The sequence below is a fragment of the Piliocolobus tephrosceles genome, chromosome 11 (assembly GCF_002776525.5).
Source record: "Piliocolobus tephrosceles isolate RC106 chromosome 11, ASM277652v3, whole genome shotgun sequence".
In the NCBI taxonomy this organism is placed as follows: domain Eukaryota; kingdom Metazoa; phylum Chordata; class Mammalia; order Primates; family Cercopithecidae; genus Piliocolobus; species Piliocolobus tephrosceles.
In genome coordinates this window covers 96,873,906-96,897,953 of record NC_045444.1, presented here as the reverse complement: position 1 = coordinate 96,897,953, position 24,048 = coordinate 96,873,906, and the positions used below count along the sequence as shown (strand labels likewise).

The 24,048-nt window shown below is 40.2% G+C and overlaps 1 protein-coding gene across 2 annotated transcripts in view; it reads right to left on the bottom strand.

Annotated features, from left to right (window-relative positions):
• Window positions 1–24,048, bottom strand: part of CPS1 (carbamoyl-phosphate synthase 1) — a 191,680-nt gene that overhangs the window by 166,981 nt on the left and 651 nt on the right. The window lies entirely within an intron of this gene.

The following is a 24,048-nucleotide window of genomic DNA, read 5'->3' as shown; positions in this document are numbered from 1 at the left end:
TTGAAAAGATGCTTTTTAACATTTTATATATATATAGAGAGAGAGAGAGAGAGAGTGCTTTATTCCCAAGATGGTGGATGAGAAGCTTTCAGTGTGCCTCGGCCACTTGGAAATAGCGAGATAGTGCATAAAGATCAACAACTCTGTGAGCATGAATTCAAGAAGGAATATGGGTAATATGGTTTGGCTCTGTGTCCCCACTCAAATCTCACCTGGAATTGTGATAACCTCCATGTTTCAAGGGTGGGATCAGATGGAGATAATTGAATCATGGGGGCAGTTTTCCCCATGCTGTTCTCATGATAGTGAGTGGGTTCTCACAAGAACTGATGGCTGCATAAAGGGCTTTCCCCATCCCTCGGCACTCATTCTCTCTCCTGCCACCCTGTGAGGAGGTGCCTTCCACCATAATTATAAGTTTCTTGAGGACTCCCCAGCCATGTGGAACTGTGAGTCAATTAAACTTTTTTCCTTTATAAATTATACAGTCTTAGAAATTTTTTTCATAACAGCATGAAAACAGACTAATACAGTAACTTGGTACTGGGTAGTGGGGGGCTGCTGTAAAGATACCTGAAAATGTGGATGTGACTTTAGAACTGGGTAACAGGCAGAGGTTGGAACAGCTTGGAGGGCTCAGAAGAAGACAGGGAGATGTGAGAAAGTTTGGAGACTTGTCAAATGATTTTGACCAAAATGCTGACAGAGATACGGACAATGAAGCCCAGGCTGAGGTGGTCTCAGATAGAGATGAGAAACTTGTTGGGAACTAGAATAAAGATGGATCTCGCTATGCTTTAGCAAAGGGACTGGTGGCATTTTGCCTCTGCCCTAGAGATCTGTGGAACTTTGAACTTGAGAGAGATGATTTAGGGTATCTGGTAGAAGAAATTTCTAAGCAGCAAAGCATTCAAGATGTGACGACTTGGATGCTGTTAAAAGCATCCAGTTTTACATATTCACAAAGATATCATGTGGAATTGGAACTTATGTTTAAAAGGGAAGCAGAGCATAAAAGTTTGGAAAATTTGCAGCCTGACAATGCAATAGAAAAGAAAAACCCATTTCCTGAGGAGAAATTCAAGCCCATCACAGCAATTTGCATAAGTAACAAGGAGCAGAATGTTAATCACCAAGACAATGGGGAAAATGTCCCCAGGGTATGTCAGTCACCTTCATGGCAGCCCCTCCCATCACAGGCCCAGAGGCTTGGAAGGAAAAAATGGTTTTGTGGACCAGGCCCAGGGCCTCCCTGCTGTGCGCAGCCTAGACACTTGGTGCCCTGTTTCCCAGCCACTCTAGCCATGGCTAAAAAAGGCCAAGGTACAGCTCTGGCCATGGCTTCAGAGGGTATAAGCCCCAAGCCTGGCAGGTTTCACATGGTGTTTAGCCTGTGGGTACACAGAAGTCAAGAATTCAGGTTTGGGGACCTCCACCTAGATTTCAGAGGATATATGGAAACACCTAGATGTCCAAACAGAAATTTGCTGCAGGGGTGGAGCCCTCATGGAGAACCTCTGCTAGGGCAGTGTGGAAGGGAAAGGTGGAGTCAGAGCTCCCACACAAAGTCCACACTGGGCCACTGCCTAGTGGAGCTGTGAGAAGCGGGCCACCATCCTTCAGACCCCAGAATGGTAGATCCACCAACAGCTTTCACAGTGCACCTGGAAAACTGCAGACACTCAGTGCCAGTGGCAAAAGCAGCTGGGAGGGATCTGCACCCTGCAAAGCCACAGGGGCAGAGCTACCACGGCTGTGGAAGCCTGCCCCTTGCATCAATGTGACCTGGATATGAGACATGGAGTCAAAGGAGATCATTTTGGAACTTTAGGTTTTAATGACTGCCTTATTGGATGTCAGACTTGCATGGGGACTGTAGACCATTTGTTTTGACCAATTTCTCCCATTTGGAATAGGTGTATTTACCCAAGGCCTTTACCTCCATTGTATCTAGGAAGGAACTAACTTACTTTGGATTTTACAGCCTCATAGGCAGAAGAGACTTGCCTTATCTCAGATGAAACTTTAGACTTGGACTTTTGGGTTAATGCTGGAGTGAATTAAGACTTTGAGGGACTGTTGGAAGGGCATGGTTGTGTTTTGAAATGTGAGGGTATGAGATTTTGGAGGAGCTGGGGTGGAATAATATCATGTGGCTGTGTCCCCACAGAAATCTCATCCTGAATTGTGATGTCCCAGGTGTCGAGGGTAGGATCAGGTGGAGATAATTGAATCATGGGGGTGGTTTCCCCTATGCTGTTCTCATGATAGTGAATCAGTTCTCATGAGATCTGATGGTTATATAAGGGGCTTCCCACTTTGCTTGGCACTCATTGTCTCACCTGCCACCCTGTGAAGAGGTGCCTTCCACCATGATTGTAAGTTTCCTGAGGCCTCCCCTAAAAACCATGGAGAACTGTGAATCCATTAAACCTTTTTTCTTTTTTCTTTTCTTTTTTTTTTTTTTTTTTTGCGACGGAGTCTTGCTCTGTCGCCCAGGCTGGAGTGCAGTGGCACAATCTCGGCTCACTGTAAGCTCCACGCCTCCCGGGTTCATGCCATTCTCCTGACTGAGCCTCCCGAGTAGCTGGGACTACAGGTGCCCGCCACCACGCCCGGCTAATTTTTTTGTATTTTTAGTAGAGATGGGGTTTTACTGTGTTAGCCAGGATGGTCTCAATCTCCTGACCTCGTGATCTGCCCGCCTCAGCCTCCCAAAGTGCTGGGATTACAGGCATGAGCCACCGCGCCTAAACCTTTTTTCTTTATAAAGAAGGTTTTATAAAAAGAACCTCCCTCTGTTATTCACCTTTCCACTGGGGATCCCAGCAACCCAGGCTGAGGGAGAGCACTTTTTTTCTCCCAAGTCCTGGAGCTAACTTGGAGAGAGGCTTGGTGGTGCTGAGAGGAAAAGACACAGAGAAAAGCTGCAGGCATTTTCTCAGACCCAGGACTGAAAGCAGGATGCTATTTTTAACCCAAGTGCATACAAAGTCAGCCATTCTTTGACAATCTGGCACCATGGCTGCACAGACATTTTTGTCTTGGGCCAGAGACTGGAGCGCTTGCTCTGGAGTGATGTAGAGGTCTCCACAGCCAGAATTATACAAAGTGCCTCATCAGTAGGCACTAGAATTGTATTCTCCCCTGTCACAGGCCTAGAGCTGGAGGAAAGCTGCTAAAGCTGCGGTTTCTCCTGGATGAGGAGACTTGCAACCAGGACCAGGTTGGAGACATGAAACAGATTTATGTGTATCATTTCTTGGTGGCCCAACCTCCTTCTCTGAGATCATGGTGCAGTGGGTCCCTCTCTACTCCACCCCCAGGCAGAAATCCAGGTATTTGAAACACCTGGTGACATTGACTAGCAACCTGAGATACCCCACCCTGCCTGTGCAAAGATCATGGTGCAGCAGGGCCCTCTCTGCTCCATGCCCAGGCAGATCTCCTAGCAGTTGCAGCTACCATTCACCCAGATCAGCATACCAAGCCACCCAATCATTACTGTATAGAGACTGTGGTGAAGCCCAGGCCCTCAACACTCCACACTCTGGCAGATCTCCAGGCATTTGGAGCACCCATTCACCTGAATCAACAGCCTGAGCCAGCCCACCCATCCTGTTCAGACACCATGGTGAAGCACAGCCCTCTTTACTCCATGCGCAGGCATATCCCCAGGCAGTAAGAGCACCTGTTATCCTGGCTTGCCAGCCTGAGCTCTCCCACCCCTTCTGTGAAGAGATTGTTGTCCAGAAAGGCCCTCTACCCTCCACACCCAGTCAGATCTCCAGGCACCTAGAGCACCCACTCTCCTGGAATAGGAATTTAGGCCACCTTCCATCCCCATGCAGAGAACTTGGGGCCAAGAAAGTTTCCCAGCTCCACGCCTAGATAAATCTCTGGCTTGAAGGAAAGAGAGGGAAATAAAAGGCATCCAAATAAGTAAAGAAGATGTCAAACTGTCTTCACTGATATGATTTTATGCCTAGAAAATCCTAAAGACCCACCAAAAGACTCCTGGAACGGATAAATAACTTTGTAAAGTTTTACAATACAAAATCAGTGTCAAAACTCACTAGCATTTCCATACACCAATAATACTCAAACTGAGAACCAAATCAAGAATGCAATCCCATTTATGATAGCCACAGAAAAAAGTAAAATAAAATACCTAGAAATATATTTAACCAAGGAGGTGAAAGATATATACAAGGAGAACTACAAAACACTGCTCAAATAAATAATAGATGACACAAACAAGTGGAAAAATATTCGATGCTCAAACCCCATTAAAAAATGGGCAAAAGATATGGACAGACACTTCCAACAAGAAGACATATAACATATGTCATCTTCATATGTCAGCAAACATGAAAAAAATGCTCCACATAACTAATCATCAGAGAAACACAAGTCAAAACCAAAATAAGATACAATATCATACCAGTAAGAATGGCCATTATTAAAAAGTCAAAAAACAATAGATGCTGGTGAGGCTGTGAAGAAAAAGGAATGCTTATACACTGTTGATGGGAATGTTAATTAGGTCAGCCACTGTGGAAAGCAGTTTGGAGATTTCTCAAAGAACTCAAAGCAGAACTACCATTCAGTCCAGCAATCCCATTACTGCATTACTGGATATATATATATACATATATATATACACACACACACACACATATACACACACACACACACATATATATGATAAATTGTTCTACCAAAAAGACACGTGCACGCACATGTTTATTGCAGCACTCTTCAGAATATCAAAGACATAGAATCAACCTAAGTGCCCATTAAAGGTAGATTGGTTACAGAAAATGTGCTACATGTACACCATGGGATACTAAACAGTCATAAAAAAGAATGAAATCATGTTCTTTCCAGCAATGTGGATGCAGCTGGGGCTATTATCCTAACCGAATTAATGCAGGAACAAAACACCAAATACTGCATGTTCTTGCCTATAAGTGGGACCTAAACATTGAGTACTCATGGACACAAAAATGGCAACAATAGAGACTGAGGACTGCTGGAGTGGGGAGAGAGGCATGGGGACAAGGTTGAAAAACTGTTGGGTACTATGCTCAGTATCTGGGGGATGGGATCATTTGTATCCCAAACCTCAGCATCACACAATATACCCATGTAACAAACCTGCTCATTTACCCCCAAATCTAACATAAAATTTGAAATTATAAAAAAAAGTATAAACCTCCCAAGGTAAATAGGATATGAATATTTTTAACATTTTATTACATTTTACTTATCATATTCAACTTAACATATTCTATGTGCACAAACTTCACTGGTTGTAGGAGATAGAAGGATAAATTCTTCTTTATGACATGCCTTTCTTAAAGATTATTTGAAACAAAAGTAGATATAAAACAGTAATACATTTTTAAAAATTTTAAATCGGGGTCAAAGGTAATGATGATCAAATAGTAAGATGAAATCTGGAAGAGTTAGCATACAAGAAGATTCTCCTTAATTAGATCTTACACAAAGTTTGCTGAGCTTATTAGAGCTAATTCCGAAAAAAAGAAGGAAAGATATAATCAGTTAAAAGAGTTCCATTCCCTATTTGATTAAAAAAAGGACCAGCTTTCCAGAATATAGTTATTTTTCTTTGGCAGAAAATAAATGACATAGTTAACACATAGTATTAGATAAATGCAATGAAGGAAAATAAACTAGGGAAGAAAAAGGTATAAGAAGTTTAAGTATTAAATAGGGTGACCAGGAAGGATGCTGCTGAGAAGGTGAGGCACTGAGCCATGCAGCTATCTGTGGGGCAAACGTCTCAAGCAGTTAGAAGAGCAAGTACGAGAGCCCTGAGGATGAAGTGTGCCTGCATGTTTGAGGAATAGCAGGAAGGTAGCAAGAGAGTAGTGCAACTAAGGTTACGTTCTGTGTAGGTTATGTCACTTCTCTGTTCAATATCCTCTGATATTCTCATCTCATTCTGAGAAACAGCCAAATTCTTTACAAGTAGGGCCCTAGATGATCTAGCCTCCATGAATTCATTGTCCTTCTCTCTTGCCGAGATACATGATCTGCTGACATCCAGACATCTTTGCACAGGAGCTCCTCGAGAAGATCCAATGTGCTTAAGTTAATTCCTATGTTAGCTCTTAATTGTGTCTGGAAGAAAAGGAAATTATTTATTCAAGACACCCAAGGAACAGAGACAGGAAATGCTGATAGCAAGATGGGGGTTATCAACCGCCATCTGAGAGATAGGAGAAGCAAAGACAGAAGGACTTGTTTCCACCAAAGGCTCTGGAGACAGAGAGACATACAGAGTTTTGGTTTAATTCCTCAGATAGTAAAATGCGGAGTGGAAAAGTTGAGCATTATCTTGTGCAAATCAGAGAACCCAGGGACAGATGCCACAGAAGCTTCTAGTGGCCCTCCTAGGAGGAAGTTTTTGGTGAGGTGCAAGTCCAAGAAATTCCCTGTATAGAGGACAGGGCATGTTGGCAACAATAGTATCTGAGTATTTGAGAAATAATAAAAAATATCTTAAGTTTCCTACCAATCTGCCTTTATTTTGCAGAAAGGAAGGAAGGACACAGGGAGGTTTCTGAAGAGGGGAGGATGGTAAGGAAGGAGGGAGGGAGAGAGGGAGGAATAAAAAGAAAAGAGGGAGGGAAGGAGACCCTTATGGCACTCCATCCCTTCATGCACACACACACGCTCACCCACACACACACATACACAGTCACATATACCTCAAGCAGGTAGTGAATTCTATGCTGACAAGAGAGAAATGGCAAAGCAGACATTGGAAGTTGCCTGCTGAATATTTTTCTTCATGTACTTTTTTCCAAAACTTTATACCTAATATGGAAAGAGATGTACAAAATAATGTTCTCCAGAGTAGATTAAATATGTAAGACAGAAACACAAAAGGAAAAATATTTTTCCTGGATTAAATGACATTTTCCTCAACTGGAAGAGACAAGCGGGAAGAAACTGCAGTCTGCATATTGCTACAGAGGCAGTATTTCCTACCACAAGGAGAAAAGCTGGGGACAGAGAGGGTACTGACATTGTTTTTATTTAACTTTTGATATTTTGTTCATTGTGGATTTTTTGATATCAGTAATTATACATTAAAATATGACGTATGTGACTACTGAGTTTTATGACATCCCTTAGCCTTAGACCTAGTCTTTGAGTGGAGGCACAATACAGAAAGATGCCAGTTCTCCAAGCATGCCACACCACTGGACCAAAAGTGTCATGTTAATGGGATGATGGACATCCAATGGTAACTTTAGTGGACAGATGACTTACAAATAAGAGGTTCCTCTGCTCAAAATTTTGCACTGCATAAGAACTCTGAACTACAGAGTTACTTACGTAAACCATATAAAAGAATGAGGTTAGTAGCAAAATTGAGGCTGGGAATAAAAAATTAAGTTCTGCTTCTTCTGCATTTGAGTTTATGGACTGATATTTGCACCCATTTTCAACCCTGGCTGCATATTAGAATCACCTGGAGTGCTTTTAGTATATATCAAAGACAGAATCCCACCCCAAAAGGTTCTAACTTAATTGGTATATTTTAGAAGCTTGCTAGGTTATTATAATGTGCAGCCAGAGCTGAAGGCCATTGTCTTATATTGTCAAGCATCAGTGTTGCATGCCAGGTGCACCCCAACAATTAAGCCTCATAGAGACCCAGGAACTGTGGCAGACTCCCTCACTGCCTTCCCAATCTTTCCTTCTTATGTGGCCTCAAACAAATCTCAGTATGCAGCGCATACTTCAGTGAAGTATAAGACAAAACAGAGCTCACTACAAAAAGTAGAGAGCTTGGGCACACAATTAAAATAACAAATAATTTTTGTTAGCCCTAGCCCCCAGCCATGATCCTGCCATATTTTTTTACTATTTTTTGCATTCATTTATTGAAATGCTATTTGAAGCTGAAAGTGCTCACACAGGATAGGTGTTTGCCTTTGCATCTCCCACACAAATCTTGACAATAGGGCCGTGTAGGGTCTATGTAGAGAAGTCTTACTAGCCAGCAACATCTAGTTTGTTCACAACTTTGATTGCTGTTATCTTCCCTTTGGTATGAGTTATAAGACTTCTGACAAGTTTTGTAAAACTTTGAAGTAGCTCTTGTCAGGTCTCTGTACACACCACACATAAGTACTCTCCCATTGGATGTCACAGTCCTTGCAGAATCCCTTCACCTAAAGTTCTATAAAGTTTTAGTTCTTTAAAAAACGTTTGCATTTATGTGATGACATTTTTGAAGATGTCAAAATCATCTTATAGTTAGAAAATAAAGGAAACACATTTCAGAATAAAATTATACAAACCCATTTTTTTCTCATGAAATTAACATTGTCACAGCTTACACGTTTTCTTTAAATGTTCTAATGACTGCATGAAAGCAGCAGATGCCAAGCTACCTTCACTTCTTGAAGACTGAAAGTAAAGCCTACCTCGCTACTCTGTTGCTATGGCTTGGGTTTAGATTAGGTTTAATTCTGGTTTTCAAGGTGCTTGTAACCTAACAGTCTATTGGTAGTTCAGCATTCGGCATCATGACACCATGATGGTTTTCCCTGAAATAGTCTGTGTACCAGTTTACAACTTCAGACAGCTTTATTAACCCATCTGTTCACTCATATGAATGAAATAATTCCTCTACAAACTACAAATAACTATCACCTCAAATGACAGTGCTGTAAATGAGATGTTCAATTTGAAGGAGTATTTGCTTGCCCCTAAGGAAACGTTACTGCCAGGAAAGGTAAAACCAACAGCAAACTGAAAAACAACTACTTCCTTTGTTTGCCAAATGAAACTTACAACTGGCTTATAAATAGGCAAGACAAACAGCCAATCATTAGGTGACTGAAAGGTGTCAGTAATGGCCAAAAATATCACTTTACCCATCTATCTTGGGTTGATCTCCAAAATCCATTATTGGCATTGGATTTCCTTGATTAAATAGTGCCACTTCCTGTGGAATATATGTAAACATATATATACTTAATACATCCATGGGAAGACTAAAACATTGTGACTAACAATTACATCTAATTGAATTGTTCATTTCATTCAGAAGCACTGAGCACCTGACTTGGAGGAAGATGATGCAGAAAGGATGGTGCGTGGGACCAAAGGAAAATTTTATTACTTTATAACTTGCTTTGGGACACCCACAATGTGTTCTTACAGAAATCTTCTGCTAACTCCCCTCAATTCCTGTCCAATGAATTCATCATTTAGTCTCCTATTTGTAACCAGTATTTGAACATCATCTCAGAGAAGCGAGCGATGAAAGATGAGCTGAAAACCCAACAGAAGACTTCTTAACCTTCAACCCACAGAAAGGAGTCCAGGGAGAGAATTCAAAGGATTCATAAACTTGAATTGAAAAGAAAAATTCCATCATTTATTTTCACTAACATATAACTGAAATTTAGTTTTCTGTTCAAATATAAATGCAGGCACCATAACACAGTATTATTAGCAGAACCTGTGACTTTATCACAGATAGGACTTTATTTATTATTACAGTTGTCGCAGATGTCTTGAAAATCTGTATGTGTCAGTACTTTACATTTATTATTATTATTAGCCCAGCGACTAGATTCTGTTTATAATGTGTAAATAAGAAGCATGCACATTATGTTTATCACAATGTTTTAAATTATTTGTATAACTGTATTTCGATGTGATATGTTTTCTTTGAATCCTTTGTATTTTATATTGTTTGTTAAAACAATACTCCAAGAGGGGTTGATAGGCTTCACTAGACAGCCAAAGCCGTCAAGACACAAAAAAAGTTTTAGAAACCCCTGCAATATAAACTTCTTTTCTTATTTTAGTTATTAATAATTCCATTTTTGTGCACTCTTACTACATATCCTGAGTATATAACCTTTCTCAAAGAACTTACAGGTTCTAAAATTCATACAAGCAAGACAGGCAAAAACCAAAATATCTTCTACTAAATTCTGTCCTACTGGTCACCCTCTAGGCTTCATGGTGAAATAAAGAAGGCAGATACTATCTATGTATGCTTCATTCTAAAGAACACATTAAAAGTTATTTTCTGTAGATGATCAAACTTCAATGAGAGTAAATGCTTTTATTTGCATTTCTTAAAAAAGAAAAATTAGCCAGTATCTATTCACAGTAGCGGTCCTATTTCTGACTTTAGAGACTTGCTAGAGGACTACAGCAATTAACTTAACCTTTTGGAACCTCTACTTTCATATGTACATAAAGCAGAAAGTTTTGGGTCATTAAACTATATAACTATGTCTAAAGGTTTTCCAGCCATCAAGTGCTCCTATATCTTATAACTTATTTTGAGATTTCCAAATGGTGAATGTTATATAATCATAAAATGGTATTGCACAGAAAAAGAATTCTGAAGGGACAGTGAAATCTAACTCTTGTCTATTTGTATTTTGGTAAGCCTCAATCTAAATTCATAGCAGTCAACTTTGTTGGCTTCTGCCCAGCCACCAGGTTCCTGGTTATCTAGCAACTCCCTTACAATAGTGTTGATTGCTGTAAGTGGATCATAGGCACTCTCACAAGCTTTATTGCTACCCTCCTTAAATCTCCACTGAATTCCCTGCTAAGGTAAGAAACAAGAACTGAGAGAGTAGAATGATATGACTATTTCTCAGGTTAACAGAATGAAGGGAAGGCCTGTGTTCCAGCTGTTATAGGACCCCCTCCCCTAACCTAGCAGAAAGTTCCTCTTAGGAGACACGTATCTGAAACTCACCAGGGTGACAGATCTGCTCGAGGTGGTCCCACCTTTCTTAGGGGGCAAGAGGTAGAAACTTGGTGCCTTAATATTGGAGATGAGATGGTAACTTCCCATTGCCTCAGGACACTCAGAACACCAGGAAAAACCAATCATGTCCAGGTGTGGTGGCTCACACCTGTAATCCCAGCACATTGGGAGTCTGAGGAGGGCGGATTGTGAGGTCAGGAGATAGAGACCATCCTGGCTAACATGGTGAAACCCCGTCTCTACTAAAAATACAAAAAATTAGCCGGGCATGGTGGCACACACCTGTCGTCCCAGCTACTTGGGAGGCTGAGACAGGAGAATTGCTTGAACTGGGAGGTGGAGGTTGCAGTGAGCCAAGATTGCACCACTGCACTCCAGCCTGGCAACAGAGCAAGACTCTGCCTAAAAAACAAACAAACAAACAAACAAAAAAAAAAAAAAAACAAAAAAACAAAAAAAAAAACACACACACACAGACGGCAAATACATGCTTTACAACCAGAACATTTCAAAATATCCAACAGTTAATTCATTCCTGCAGGAACTCAACACCGGCAGTAATTTCACCATCCTAAGAAACAAAACAAAAACAAAACTCTTATAACCAATTAAACTCATTCAAGTCAATTATTCAAATGATTCCTGCCAATACACAATTCAAACCTTCACTTCAAAAGGATTTGTTTACAAACCTACTAATTGCCTCCAGAAATTAGCATCCTGGAAGCATTATAAAGTGTCCTAGTCTGGAACATCATAGTCCTCAAGGGAGTTTTCCAATTTTGCCCCTAGAACATTTTATATCCTATAGATGAGGGACCTTAGGGACCACAGAGTTTTAAGGGACTTCTCTGAGATAAGAAGCAGAAGCAGAACTAGACTCCCAACCTAGTATTCTGTGGATAATATTATCTGTAAGATAATATTATCTTATCACAAAAAGTATAAACTGAGATTTTCATGAATTACATTAACAGACCAACAGTTTCATTGTGTACATGTGTATCATGGGGCTCATATTTTAGATCCCAGTTCGATGGTACAAAAATTGAACAATCTCATTTTTCATTTCCCAAGAAATCCACCTTTTGTTACTTATAGCCATGGTTCACCATTGAATTAAGACAGCCTCTCTTTTATTTCCACTTTGGATATATCCTATTACCATTAACTAGACCAATAAATGTCCTTCACTATCCCCCCCACAAACTTCCACAAGTATTCTGGACTCCTCTCTTTACGAGAAGAGGAGCTCAAGGGTAAACTCAGATGTTGTTAAAAAATTTTGATTCTGCAGCCAAATCACCTGGTACATACTTATGGATTTATCCAGCAATATTCATGTACTAGATGCAAAATTATTTCAGACAATCTAAGAAGGTCACATAAGCCTACACAGAGAAACCTCCCGTGGCTATGCAGAAGAGGAAAAAAAGGATTGTGCACAATTACAGTCTCTATTAGAGACAATTTGTAGGTCAGAGGTAAGTCTATAAGCATATATATCTCCCCATAATTTTCCAGAATATTACTACTAGCAATAGGCTCTAGCTCTACAAGAACAATTTTCTAAATGGTATTCCTGAGTGGTCACAGAGAAAGCTGAGAGTAGTTAAGTCACTCTCCAACTGAAGCAAGGCTATGTATAAAGTGAAATATATTTAGTTTTTTCTTCATCCTTCCTTCCTTCTTCCTTCCATCCTTTCTTCCTTTCTTTCTTCCTGCCTGCCTTGCCTGCCTAGTGCAGTGGTGCCATCTCGGCTCACTGCAAGCTCCGCCTCCCAGGTTCACAACATTCTCCTGCCTCAGCCTCCCGAGTAGCTGAGACTACAGGCGCCCGCCACCATGCCCGGCTAATTTTTTGTATTTTTAGTAGAGACGGGGTTTCACCGTGTTAAGGATGGTCTCAATCTCCTGACCTCGTGATCCGCCCGCCTTGGCCTCCCCCTTCCTTCCTTTTTTATTTTATTCTTATCATAGTGTGGAAGAAAGCAAGTATGATTGAAGTCCCACAGCTAGTTTGTAGCTCTGTCTCCCCATTTTATGATTTTTTTGGTTTAAACCATATTTTCTTCTTTGACTGCTCCTTAAATAGTATTTATTTACTTACTCCTGTGACCTCCAAATTAGAAGTGTCCGAGTGCTAGCAGGTGTGTGTGCCAGGAAAGAAAAGTTTCCTTCCTACTCACACATAAAACTAGAGCAGCTCTGTTTCTGGGTCACTCTATTAGCGTAAAGTCAATGTGCAAGGAGGAAAATATTCACTCCTGGGATGTGCCAGTGAATGAACCAGCACCAGCATGCATCCACCTATATGATACCCAACAGAAGATTTGCTATGTCCTCTGAAACGCTCTGTAGCCAGAAATTCAAAGCAAGGTCAGCAGCAGTTAAATACCTCACCCCCCAAGTCAGACTGACCCTAGATGCAAAGAGTATCCATTGGGAGATAGGAGAGAAGATCCTCTTCTCTTTAAATTCTGCAATATATATTCTTCAGTACTGAAAGGTAAATTAAACTTGAGATTTCCTTTTTCATGGCTATTTGAACTGATCCAGGCCTTAAAGATAAGCTTTCCCATCATCTATAAATTTGCAGTGCAGGTAGACCAAATAATTTTTCAAATGTTAAAATAAGCAATTTTCTTGCTAAGCTCTCCAATGAATAAATTTTCATAATTCTTAATAATCTATTGTACCTCTAATTTCCAAGGTTTGTATAAAAGTAAGAATTAAAAGAATATTCATGAGTATGAATCTGAAGCCCAGCAAGACTTCTAGTTTTGCTAGAAAAATCTCAGCAAACCTACTTAGGATTTTTTTTTTTTTTTACTGTATAATATAAATAATTAACTTCTTTAGCATTTTTCTGGCTATGAAATACAATTATAAATCAAAAAGTAGAAGGAATGAACGAATGGGGAAGAGGAGATAGGCATATTTATAAACATAGTTTTTAAACCCACAATTCCCAAAGAAAACATTACTTTCCCAAGAGAGATCTTTCAGTTATTGTCCAAAAGATAGGTGGAATTTGTGCAGTCACTGATAAATCCATTGGTTTATTTCTGCTCACAATGTGCGCCCTTAATCTCTGAAGGCAATGGTACCTATATACACAAAACAATCACTATCACAGCAGGTGCAGCAAAAGTAGATAGAGGGAACAGGCAGCATATTAATAAGGCGACAGTTGGAAAACTACAATCTGTCAAACCTGGAAAAGAAATGTGGTCATGAGCAGGTTCAGGCAGAGTTTTCACTGTATAGGTCTGAACGATAATCAATGGCCCAGTCATATGTTATCATACTTCCTCACTTTTCAAATAGAAACTATGGCTTTGGAGATGTTGTAATAGTACTTTGCATTGACAACTGACTCTTCTTCCCTCTAAGCCAGCGGAGGTGAGTTCTTTCCACCACCACAAAAGGGAATATTATATCCATGATCTAACAAAAAGTATGATTCAGTTTTGATTTTTTCTCTTCTTTTTTTTTCTTCTAACCTTGAAGAACATATGATTTCTGCAATTTAAAAAAAAAAAAAAAAAAAAAAGGATAATGCAAGCAAGCCAAAGAATAAGGCGGTAGAGCAAATCCGATTTTTAATAAAGAGAGGAAAAGGCCATTTCAATGCAGATTCAATTCGTCTCAGATCCAGAGGTTTCCCACAGGTCCCCAGCACAGACCTGTAAGTTGTACTGAGGGAGGTTTAGATGCCCTTTTTTAAAAAGAACTAGGACACATCCCCATGGTCCATGACACAGGCAAGAAAACTGATTTAGTGGCCTAATTCCATTCTCAAAATTTGAAACTCTAGTATTGTGTTGGTGCCTTCTGGGCATTTTCCTGACATTTCACTGATGCTAAACTGTTCAACTGTTCTCTATTTGGCTTTTTACAAATTGATATGTACGGCTGGGAGCACAAACATGTGCAAAGGTAAATTTACTATCCTAACACTTGAATGAGAAAAGCCAAACTGTGGGGAAAAGAATTCTAAAAAATAAGAAATCAGATTTAGTTGTTTTTTTTTTTTTTTAAAGCTTCACAATATACTAAACAACTCCTAAAATAATCTTAAACATAAGGACATCAAGTCATTGGAAGAATACCAATGTCAAGTCGTGGCTTGGAGGAAGATCTGTGTAATTTCCACCAGTGTCCTCACCCCTCATTCCTTAATATGCATAACTGATGCTTTTCTATCTTATGTAAAGTGTTTTGCAAATGCAGGCTTAGACAAGCCCACTGTGTGTTCCAACCCATAAGACAGTCGCCTAAGCCACTTCTTTTACAAATTATGGAGCCGCCACAAACCTCAGGTGGCTCATATTGAATCTGTTGTATATCAAGGTCCATCTATCATTTGTACTAGCGAGATGTAAGACAACAGAGAGCAAGTCCTCCAACTGAATATCTAAATGGCTGAGGTCAGAGGGCAGAGAAAAGTGACAGTAAGCCAGCAGGGAAGAAGCGGGGTGGGGTGAGCACTCCAGTTGATGCCACATGAAAGGACAAAAGGGTGACATGTCGTTCAGCAGATCCTTCTGAGAAAGTTAAGAATAGCTTTTTTAAGGAAATGAGAATGTAAATTAAGAATATTCTTGAGTTATACTTCATTTCCAAAAAATGTAACTAGGAATAAACAAAGACATGCTTCAGTGTATATTTTTATGTGTGTAGACAGCACAATTCATTACAGAGTAAGAATTCAAAGCAAGCAAAAAAAAAAAAAAAAAAAAAAAAAAGCCATGCTCTTGTTTTCAGGCTTGGTTCCTGGAAACAAACTTAAGGTAGACATGGGCATGTAAGAGGTTATGGTGGAGTGCCCTTTGGAATAAGAGCTGTGGAAAGCCAGAGTGCGAAGTAGGCAGACTGAGCAAAGGAGAAGTTGACCTACAGTGAATTTGAAAAGAGCTAGCTGGGAGCAGTGGCTCACGCCTGTAATCCCAGAACTTTGGGAGGCTGAGGCAGGCAGATCACCTGAGGTCAGAAGTTCGAGACCAGCCTGACCAACATGGAGAAACCCCATCTCTACTGGAAATACAAAATTAGCTGGGAGTGGTGGCACACGCTACTCAGGAGGCTGAGGCAGAATTGCTTGAACCCAGGAGGTGGAGGTAGCGGTGAGCTGAGATCATGCCATTGTACTCCAGCCTGGGCAACACGAGTGAAACTCCATCTCAGAAAAGAAAAGAGGCTTCAGCCCATCCTATGGGCACTCTGGATATAAAATATAAGATCAAAAGATGATATAAGGACATAAGATGGTCCTAGATTGAAGCAAGGGTGTTGGGCACGTGTACTCCTGTGAGTGACCAGTCATTAGATGCTCTTCAAAGACATTTAAGAGAATGAAAAGACAAGCTAAAGCCAAGGAGAAAACATTGACAAATGTTTTTACATGTATCTCATAAATGACTTATATATAAATAGCTCTCAAACCTATTATGAATAATATTAAGTAAACAAACATCCCAATTTAAAAGTTGGGAATGGGGGGAGGGACTAAGGATTTGAACAAACACATTACCATATATATATACAGGGTGTGTGTGTGTGTGTGTGTGTGTATACATTTCATTGACAAATAAGCATTAAAAAATGTAACAGCATTAGTAATTACGGACATGAAAGCTAAAATCACAATGCAACACTACTACAAATCCACCAGAATGCTAAAATTAAAAGGACAGAATATACCAAGTATTGACAAGTAAGCATGTGGAGGAACTAGAAATTTCATAAACTGCTGGTGGGAATGTGAAATGGTAGGATCATTCTCAGAAACAGTTTATTAGTTTCTTAAAGTACACTTAACATACTATCCAGCCATTACATTCCTAGATGTCTACACAAGAAAAATGAAAGACTGTATCCATACAAAGTATGAACATGTTACTTGTAGCTTTATTTGTAATAGCCAATGGCTGGACACAAATACATCTTGATAAACAAATTCATACAATGGAATAAAACTGACAAATAGAAATAAATTGACTATTAATACCTGCAATATAGATAAATCTAATAATAATTATACTGAGTGAAAAAAGTCAGAATTACATACTATAAAATTCTATTTATTCAAAATTCTAGAAAATGCAGAAATTCTGTATTGACAGACAGCAGATCAGTCATTGTCCATAGTTAGGAAACAGAGATTGTTAGTGAAAGACAAGAAGAAGGGATTACAAATGGTATGAGGGAATTTGGGGGTGATAAATAATGATCATTATCTCAATTTTGGTGATGATTTTATGGGTATATACCTAAGTCAAAACTTATCAAATGGTATACTATAGATACTGTTTACTTATGTCCATTATAAGATCTATTTTTATTTTGTTTTTTGTTTGTTTTTCGTTTTTTTTTTTTTTTTTTTTTTTTTTTTGAGATGCAGTCTCACTCTGTCACCCAGGCTGGAGTGCTGTGGCGTGATCTTGGCTCACTGCAAGCTCCGCCTCCTGGGTTCACGCCATTCTCCTGCCTCAGCCTCCCAAGAAGCTGGGACTACAAGCACCCACCACCATGCCAGGCTAATTTTTCTTTTTGTAATTTTAGTAGAGACGGGGTTTCACCATGTTAGCCAGGATGGTCTCAATATCCTGACCTCATGATCTGCCCACCTCGGCCTCCCAAAGTGCTGGGATTACAGGCGTGAGCCACCATGCCCAGCCAAGATCTATTTTTAAAAACTGTTACTGAAACACTAGGGGTTCAGTCTAGATCCTGCTGCATGCCACACAGAAAACCAATCACTGTGACAGTGAGTATTGCCTGGAAAAATGCTTTAATCAGGTGCCAAGGAGATGGAAAATCAGTCTGAAGTCTATCTCCTACACCTACTAAAATTAGGGGGATTTATAGCAGGAAAGAAATGTAATCATATGTGGGAATACGGAATTTAGGTGGGGTAAGGAAGAGCAGTTTGTCAACAGAAAGCAGGTATCGGTTAGGTAGTCATGATAGGTGAGCGTTCTGGCATCTCATCGTCCAGATGTGGTGATCTGGTAAGCTACAGTTGCTTGATACTATCTGAGAGGCCTGATGGTTGGTTTCCTGAGAAAGGAACTCAGATAAGACAAATGTAAATTTCTCAAGTTTTAAGACCAGGAGGGTCAATTTCTATGTTTATTCAAAAGAAATCATAAACATCAGTTCTATGGGACAATTGGCCAGTTTGAAAATCATTCCATGGTTCTCTATTGTCTTTAGGATAAAGTATAAGCTCCTTGTTTTGTCTTATAAGACGTTCCAAGACCACTGTCTCTCTGCAACTTCTTTTCTTTCTGGGCCTTGACCCCTCTCTGTGCTCCAGCTGGGCTACTGGCATTTATGTGAAAGTGCGATGACTTTGCCTGACTCATCTTTGCACAGGTTGACCCTTCCATCTGAGATGTTCCCCTGGATCACCTTCACTTGGCCTATTGCTATGCTTCCTTCCAAACTCAACTCAGACGTCACCTTCCATGAAACCTCCCTGACTGCCTCAGGTCAGGTAAGGTGACTCTCCCACCATGAGTTCTCATGGTATCCTCAGTATCTTAAAGCATAACACTTATGCACATTGTAGTCATTTGTTTGCTTATTCAGTTTCTTACTTGTGAGATACTTTAGTTCAGAAGCCACTCCCCAAACCTAGAACACAATATGCACTCCATAGACACTTTGCAACACCTATCTGAAGAATAAGGAAATGAATCAATGAATGAGCAAAAGAACCAACAAATAAATCAGAAAATGTAATTCAGAGACATTTTAGAGGCCCAATCCTGACACACCCAGGTAAGGCCAAACTTGTGAATAAACAAGATACATGGAAACATATAATGTGATTTTTGCAGACAGATGTAAAAGGTTTGTCTGGCAACATATATAACTATATCAGTTTATTTGAACTGTATTCTTAAATATTCAGAATGAGGGAAATACAGACTTGGAACAGAGAGAGTAAATTAGGAATTTATAATGGAGAGTGGGAGTTATGAGAGGACCCATATAGTCGAGGCAGCATATAAGAGCTCTGATGTCCAGCAGGGAGAAAAGGAGGAGAAAATGCTGGTGGCTGGAGCTACCTGGGGAGAAGGAGGAGGACAGTAGATGGTTAAGCATATTGGCTGTCAAGTCAGAAGGTTTGCGGTCACCACTCACATGATAGTGACCTTGGAACAGTGAGATAACTATGCAAGTCTCTGTTTTCTCACTTGTAAAAGAGGGATGAGTAGTAGTATTACTCATGAGACTACTTTCCAAAGATGAAAGGAAATAGTTTGAGTAAAGTACCTAGCCTACAGTAAAGGCTTGTAAACAGTAGATGCTGTTATTAGGAAGGAGATGTGGATTAATCTCCCCGTCTTGGCCTTTATGTGTTCCCACCAACACCACCAACTGCTCTGGAAGGTTTATGAGTCTTTACACACAGAGCGACGGCATGCCTCCTGGTACCCTCAGCATTACTTTGCCTACCCCTGGCTTAAAGGTAAGGATGTTTATTAAAGAGCTCAGGCCCCAAGATGAAAGGGTATAAAATTGAATTATTCCACCCGAAGAAGATCAAATTAAACTCCTATAACTTAAAAAGACTTACCTTGACTAGTTGCTCTTTATTCTGCCCAAAGTATGTTTAAGCTTCTGGTTGATCAATATTTAGTCTAGATCTAAGAAAAAAACTCCTGGAAACATGAGGGTATTAAAAACCCTAACTGACTGCCAAAAGAAGTTATGAAAGCTCTTTCTCTGAAAGCATCTAGGTGAAATAACCACCTCTAAGTACACACTGGGTTAGGCTGCAGTGAAAAGATATTTCTTTTTTTCTTTTTAAACATTAGTCTAGGAAATACTTAGGGACTATGATGTAACAAATATAAATTGATGGGCATGATAACTCACAGGATTTCAGTCTGTTAACCTTTAGAACCATGGCTTTTATATTCAGAATTGTGCTCTCTCTCTTTCTCTTTCACCAGCATATGTCAAACTCTAGTCTATAGTCTGCAAAACAATCACATTAAGATTAAGATTCAGGCTGGGAGCAGTGGCTCACATCTGTAATTCCAGTAGTTTGGGAAGCTGAGGTGGGCGGATCACTTGGCCAGGCGGATCAGCCTGGGGAACATGGTGAAACCCTGTCTCTACTAAAAACACAAAAAATTAGCCAGGCGTGGTGGCGCGCGTCTGTAATCCCAGCTACTCAGGGGGCTGAGGTGGGAGAATTGCTGGAACCTGAGAGTGAGCCAAGTGAGCCGAGATCGCACCACTGCACTCCAGCCTGGGAGACAGAGCGAGACTCCATCTCAAAAGAAAAAAAAAAGGATTCAACGTAGTCTCCAAGAGTTTCATATGAAGATTTTTAAAAAGCAAATTCAACCCAAACCTCCTGAGGTCTGGGAATCTGTGTTTCAAACAAGAGCCTGATATAATGTATGAGAATTACTGCTTCTGAACTTGGAATTACCCAGGAAAAAAGTTTTATATAACTCCTAGAATGCCAAGTCCTGTCCCTCAGGAGGAAGGAAATTAGTCCTGAGAATTTCATCCTCCCTTTCTCAGCCAGCTCCAAGAGCAGTCCTGGGCCCAGGCTTTGAGGCTCAGCCCAGGTGTTACGATGATGTATAAGAAGCCAGTTAAAGAAGCCAGCTCCTCTCTGCAGCTGCAGCCCTGTCTGTTGCCATAGCCACTGGCTGACCAGTAGCATGGACAGTTCAAGATGATCCCACAAGGCAATCACAGGATGAACCAGCTGGATTCTTGAAGTGTCCTTCTAGGTCTGTAAATTCCACTGCTAAATTCCTATTGCCCTGAAGTAGCAGCTTCTCCCACTTCTTATGAACTACATTCTACTTACGGTTACTCACCTATACACCTGAACTCAAGGTAAATAGAAAGGAAAAATGAAGCACAAATAACGTGGCTACTAGGCAAGTTGGAAAATGTTAAGGTTTCTCTTTCAAATGATTGAAAAGCACCTGCTGTGTGGCAATTCCAAATCTTAAAAGAAGGACTGCAAAGGCCTGAGTATCTCTCTGTTGGCTACTCTCCCCTGCCAGGGTGTACAACTATCAGATATGCCAAAAGAGCACATCAGAATGGGACAACACAGGGCTTTGGTAATATATCATCTCTTTCCATGACTGAGTTTTGTGTGGTTGGATGGGATGGAAGCAAAAATAATCCACTTGATTAACAATTCATTGTCCTGAGAAGACCCCTCCAGTAGGGGATACTTTCTATCCTTCCCATCATCATGAAATTCAATCATATAGGGAACTGGGGACCTGCATAAATTTAACAATGCAATATAGACATAGTTTCAACAACAAAGGGGGAAGTCTCCTTTTCTTTTTGCTCGTTACAGACGCATACTAACACTGCTTGATAAAGAGCCCATCACAAGTGTTACGTGGAGAAAGGAAAAAGCTTAAATGTTTGTACATCTTTTACCAACTTTCTGTACTCACAATATTTTTGAATCTCCCAAGGAAACCCCAGCACACCTGTGTTCCACATAATAGCCGCTCTCACCCAGCAGGTACATTGAGAGGAAGGAATCTGTCAGCACACTAATAACATCCTGACAAGGCAGGGAGGAAAGGCTGCCAGCGCCGTAAGAAATACTGTCTCCAGGAAATTAAAAGTGTTCCGTAGCGCGCTTGGTGTACATCTGTTTATGTTCTTGTTTCCTCCACTGGCAATTGCTCCTGTCAATCCCTGAATTCCGTACTATGAACGAAACAGAAAATTGCTTCAGTAGTACACAGTCCCAGCTGGGTGTTAAAACAGCAGTGTGGTGATATTAGACTCAAGCTTAGATACTCTTGCTTTATACTTCTTTGAGCTGAAAAGAAAACAAGGTAATCTCAACAACAAAAAAAGAGACAAGTGTACTTAGGAGAAAAGTGAAAAAAGTAAAAACCATTTGCCTGATTTGTATGTGTGTGTGTGTGTGTCTGAGTGCGTATATGTGTGTTTGAAAGCAGGTGGCGAGTTTCTAGAAAAAATTCAGGATATGGAGTCTCAAGATCTATCTTTTACCCCAAAGACCCACCAGCTAACAAGGATCAAGGGAATAGGTAAGAAACAGAGCAGGCATGGTTGCTAGAAGGTTAGAGGCAAAGGGAACACCACAGACACTTAAGCATGCTGCACCTTTGCTGGCAGATAGGTGCTATCAGTTACTAAAACTGCCATTATGTATTGGAGGACATTAACTGTCCACCAAAGTCAGTCCTCCCCTTCTTTCATTGTAGCCGAACACACAGCTGTTCAGCAGAGAACTTCATTTCACAGCTTCCTGGGCAGCTACGGGTTGGCCAAGTGACTAAATCCTCACCAGCGGAATATGAGAGAAATGACAAATTCCACTTCCTGGTCTGTGCACTCCTCTGGGTGTGCCTGACATTCTCACAAGCCGCAATCCTGACACACCTAAGACCAGCATGGACTTGCAGAGCCCATCACACACTGAGGGAGGCGGGAACAGAGATGGAAGGAATCTGTGATCCTGAATGGCCACATGGAGCAAAGCTAATCTGAACTAAGAAAAATACATCTCTATGTATTTTGGAGATTATGTTTTGAGGCCTCTTTGTAACTAACATAGTTTTCACCCTAATACACATTATAACATTTTGAAATTAAAGTCTGATAATGGAACTAAAATGCCCTCAGATTATAGTTGTTTTTCTCTGTTATCAATCGTCCCAGATTTCCAGAAGTATTCAGTTTTAAAGGCAATAATACAATGATTATTTCCTGAAAGTTCACACAAGACAGCTACATTGATTAAAAGAAGGAACACTACATTTTTTAAAAAATCATCCTAAATTTATCAAAAGTAGAATGATCCTTAAAAAATTATAACTGTCAAATTTGTGTTAGCCACAAATGTGTTCAGCCACCATAGCCACAGGTGAAAGCATATGTACTGTTTGGGGCTAAATTGTTGCCCTCCAAATTCATACGTTGAAGCCCTAACTCTCAGTATCTCAGCATGTGGCAGTTGGAGATGGGTCTTTAAAGAAAAGTAAGGTTAGCCGAGGTGTCCTGATCACTTGAGGTCAGGAGTTCGAGACCAGCTTGGCCAACATGATGAAACCCCGTCTCTACTAAAAATATAAAAATTAGCTGGGCATGGTGGCGCGTGCCTGTAATCCCAGCTACTCCGGAGGCTGAAGCAGGAGAATCGCTTGAACCAGGGAGTCAGAGGTTGCAGGGAGCCAAGATTGCACCACTGCAATCTAGCCTGGCGACAGAGCCAGACTCTGCCTCAAAAAAAAAAAAAAATAAGGTTCAATGAAATCATAATCCACTATGATGGTGTCATAAGAAGAGGAAATTAGGACACAGACAACACAGACTGAGGGACAGCCATGTGAAGATAGGAGAAGACGGCATCTACAAGCCAAGGAGACAGGCTACAGATGGAATCAGTCCTGCCAACATCTTAATCCCGGACTTCTATCCTTCAGAACTGTGAGAAAATACATTTCTGTTGTTTCAGGCCACTTTCTGTGGTTCTTTGTGTGGCAGCCTGAGTAGACAAATACAAATAATAAATGTTAAGCATTTTTCTTTTATATCAGAACCAAGGAGGGATTCTCTGGGTTGGTTCTCTGACAAAAAGGAAGGAAGAAAGAGAAGGAAAGGCAGGGAGTCGGGGAGGGAGGAAGGAAGGAAGATATTATTTCCAGCAATTAAAATCTTTGGGCGTTTACAAGTCACATGCTTTGACTATATTTAAATTCTAAATAATTCTACTTCCCTTCCCAAAGTTTGGACCCATGCCTCACATCATCTTCAAAAGTAAACTACAGGTAAAGCCTTAAATATAAGAGATAAAAAGCTAATAAAATAAAATGTGGGAAGTCATCTTTGCAGTCTATGAGTAGACAAAGACATTTGAATATGAAGCTAAATCCTCAAATCATAGTGTCACAATTACATGGGTTTAACTTCATCAAAATGAAAGATTGTGATTCAATAAAGGATATCCTAGAAAATGTGAACAGATTAAAGAAAGTATCTACAATAACTAAAGTGAAAGATTAATGTATAGAATATACCCCACACACATGCAAAAAAAAAAAAAAAGAAACAAAACTCTTTCAAATCAACAGTAAAGCAATGCAATAACTAATGGAAAAATAAATGAAGGATATGAACAGGTAAAGCCCAATTGTCTAACACATATGTGAAGGAAAGTTCAACACCATTAGCCACAGAAAAATGAAAAGATTAAACATTACTGAGAT